Source organism: Pygocentrus nattereri, chromosome 22 (assembly GCF_015220715.1).
Source record: "Pygocentrus nattereri isolate fPygNat1 chromosome 22, fPygNat1.pri, whole genome shotgun sequence".
In the NCBI taxonomy this organism is placed as follows: Eukaryota; Metazoa; Chordata; class Actinopteri; order Characiformes; family Serrasalmidae; genus Pygocentrus; species Pygocentrus nattereri.
This window is the reverse complement of record NC_051232.1, coordinates 21,405,439-21,409,304: the sequence shown is the minus strand read 5'-3', so window position 1 is coordinate 21,409,304 and position 3,866 is coordinate 21,405,439. Positions and strand designations below refer to the sequence as shown.

Genomic DNA, 3,866 nt, shown 5'->3' with positions numbered 1-3,866 from the left:
TTTCTAATAGAGATCCCTTTTAAAGGTTTCACCCTCTCAGTACGGTAAGGTCTCTCACCCTCTCTCTTTCTGTAAGAGTGCTATTACATGAGGTGAGCCGAGACTCAGCTGCTCAGTATAGGAAATGCATTGGGCATTTTAGGGACCTGTGGACTCACAGGCTGAGAATAGAAAGTGCGCTACACGTTAGGACCACTGGAAAAGTGAAAGGAAGACTCTCCCACGTGCAGCTGTTTGTTAGTAAAGCGCTTTAATCACACAAACACATTTAAAACTCATTCAATCTCTCTGACGTAAAATCACTGAAGCAGATTTCAGGAGGGAACGCGGTCCAGAAGATAGGAGTCCAGTCCGAATGATCTCGACTTTAGCTCCGCTGGAGGGTGCCGATGTTTTTAAGACAGGGTGGTGGGCTTTTTACCTAAAAGAAAAACCCAACATTATTACCTTAAACATTATGAACAGGCAATTGAAAACTTACTTATTAAGAAGGAAGTGGAACTTAAGTGCAAGTCTGAGTACTTTGATCAAATTAAAAGTGGAAGCATTGAAAAAAATATACCACTACATTTAAAATGTTTAAGCAAATACAATATGCAGTACTTACACGCATTTGCTTGGCTAAAACATTTGTACTTATGAGATTTGAATACTGTGAAGGTCTCCATCAGTGGTCTCAAACCATGCTCTTGGAGAGGTACCTCTCTGCAGAGTTTAGGTCCAACCTGTATCCAATAAGATGCCTCACCCCTCACTGAACTCTAATAGATCTGACCCAGCCAATCTGGAACCTGGGGAGATGTTGATTAGCTGGAGCAGGTGTGATAAATTGTGGAACTTGGCTCTGCAGGAAGGCAGCTTTCAAGGACAGCGCGGGTCTACATGAAAATGTAAAAAGTATAGCAGATGTAACTGAGTAAAAGTACAAGTCTTCCACAATAATACCCAACAGTTACAAAACATGATTACAGAAGCCCTGTTAACTGTAAAATGGCCACAGCGAAGATGCAAAACTGCTCACATCCTCTCAGTATCAGATCCAGACAGCGGTATTTTCCCAGAATATAAAGAGCTCTGCAACGTCTAAATGGACAATGTGCTTAAGGTATCAGGTGAGACAGAAAGGAACATCATGTAGATCTTCAAATCGAGAATTTTACATCACTTACAACCTTTCACTTAACTAACAGTAAGGCTGTAAAAATTCACCATTCAAATATTTGTGCAAAGAAATAATAATAAATAATAATTAAAGTGTAGAAAGATCCCATTTGAAGGTTTAAAGCCTTTCCTGGACAATTAGTTACTAAGATTACCCAAATGATGGCTACCAAAAAGAACATGATGTCCCTCATCATAAACAAATCAAATACCGGCAGAGCCGACCACTTCCTATTTCCCTCACTATATCGAAAACAGGACTGCAAAACAGCAGAGAGGTCCCACGAGTGAGTCCTCATTTAACAGGGGTGAATTAAGGTCACAACATCCTTCTGGGTCACGGTGGGGTGCTGAAGCCTATCCCAGCTGTCATTGGGCAGAAGGCAGAATACTTAAGGTTAGACAGAATTACAATTTTAATTAAAGTTAAAATAGTTTCTAATCACTCACCCAGAACTTTCCTTATAATTTCCTTTCCTTTAAGTAGAAGAGTGTATTTTACTAAAAAAAAGCAAAGCAAACTAAACTGTACGTTTCCTTTTTTTCTATAGCAAACGGGTTTTGGGCATCAGGATGCTGGCTTTACTGCTGCTGAGTGCTGATCGGTTGGTAATGAAGCAGCTCATTGGCTGTTCGCACTCACTGACATCATGAGACACCGTTTTAAACTCCTATAACTCGAGTTTAAAAGCTCTTTAAAAGTATAACAGCGGTGTTAAAATGTTTTATGCTATTCAGTGTTCAGGAAATGATTGTATTCTTTGTATTAAAAATGTTTAGGTATTTATAACCCACGATTTTGCTCAAATGCTCCATATTAACCAACTCATTTTGGACTCACTCAGGAGCGCCCTCTAGAGTTTGAGAAAACTGGAGTAAAAACATTACAGATTGGTAGTTCTCTCTACAGGTTCTCTGACACTGGTTTATTTGGGCTTTAATTAGAATTGTGTGGAGTTTTACATGCCTTATGGGAAAACCTGCAAACATCCAGCAGCATTTTAGCAGTTCAGTCATTCCAAACGATGAGATATGTTTACTTCCCTGCTAGAAAAAACAGCACAGATCAGCACGTCTGGCCATCAGCAAAACGCAGCTTATCATAGCCGTGCAAAGAAAATGTTCCCCGTTTTTTGAAAGTCGTATTTTTCTTCATCATTCAAGCATGACAGATGTCCTTTACATCGTGTGAATTTTTCATGATAAATGGACCAAAAGAAATGCTCCAAAACTGCCTGGAATGCATTAAAAGTAAACAACGCTTTTGCCAAATTCGTTCTTGGGTCAGCAGCGATATATTGTGTTTTGTATGCTGTTGTGCTGGTCAGCAGCTCTAGAAGCAGTAGAGCTGATCACCAGCAGAACTACATGTTCTGAATGCTGGTATGCTGGTCTACTAACACCATGTCAGCACTAGACCAGCATGAACCAGCTTAGACTGGCATGCTGGTCTTTACTGTTCTTTTATAAACTTTAGAGTGTATAAACTGAATCACGCTAATGGACAGAAACACCTTCTCGCCTGAGGTTATAATGATCTGTTTCAGACGGTAGACTTTTTCCTGACGAGCCAACACTCTGACACTCTGAATGTGGACCGTTTGTTTGCAGTAAGCTAAGCTAACAATCATCTAATAAGGTATTCTAGCAGCAGGCCTAAAGCTGCTAAACAGCTACCGCAACTACACACGCCAGTGACAGACTTTCACTAGAGCCACTCTTTGAGCCCAGCTGCTCTCTTTGGCTTATTTGTTCACTGGTGCGAAGACTTTATGTAAAAATCCTTCACAAAAAACACAATAAACCATTTCTGATGACCATCTCTCAAGCCGAGACCACCCCCCTCCCCCGCCCCAGGCTGAGAATCACGGTTTTAAACACTTTCTGCTTTTAGGGTCCCAAAAATGCAATGTATGCTGAGTGCCAGCTGCTGGATTTAGGAGATATAATATTGACTTGGAAATCTGGTGTTTACTTCAGTTATGTATTTTCTTTGCAATATAATGTATTATGTTTCCTTTTCTTTGCACTGTTTCTATGCATCTTTTATTACTGCACTGGAAAAGTAGCCCGATAGTGTTTCGTTATACTGTACTACCCTTTATTGTATAATGACAATAAAGTTGAATTGAATTTCTTTTCCAATAATATCATTTAAATGTGAATATATTTGAATATTTGACAAAAAACAAAGGGGAAAAGTCCTGTTTGATTTCTGATCAGCACTACCAGTGAAACACTGGATTCAAGCCTTCATTTAAAGAGCTCTAATTATCTAGACTGAAGTGTGATAATTCTCAGTATCTCAACGGATTCTGACAATTTTGAAACAGAACATCTGCAATACTACGTTGAACCACCAGGGGCCAGTATTGCACAAACATTCGAACTCTAAACTCCTACCTGTTTAGTCACAGTCACATCAGAATGTATGTTGTGATTTTTAGGCAACAGGCAGCATCATACAGCCCACAGGCCAGAGCACTCAATGTCTGCCCTTCTGACCATAGAATGTTCAGAAATATTTAAAAGAAAAATGAACTAGAGTGACGGGAAAAGGACGTTCTTGAGTCTTACAGCAAGCGAACGAGAGCAGGGCGCACCAAACAAACGGTTGCGTGTGGTCATGTTTGTCTCGTCAGCGTACTCTGGCCTTACGGGTAACATAACGTTGCTGTTGGGACAAAACCTTGTGTCCCCATTTT

General features: G+C 40.1%; 1 long non-coding RNA gene across 3 annotated transcripts in view; it reads right to left on the bottom strand.

The window, feature by feature from the left end:
- Nucleotides 1–231: 231 nt before the first annotated feature.
- Nucleotides 232–3,866, bottom strand: part of LOC108427437 — a 66,591-nt gene continuing 62,956 nt past the window's right edge. For all 3 annotated transcript variants that reach the window (XR_005129330.1, XR_005129331.1, XR_001857849.2), the window contains 2 exons: nt 608–878; nt 232–421 (listed from right to left, as the gene is read on the bottom strand). This is a non-coding gene — a long non-coding RNA (uncharacterized LOC108427437). The remainder of the gene's footprint in view (nt 422–607; nt 879–3,866) is intronic.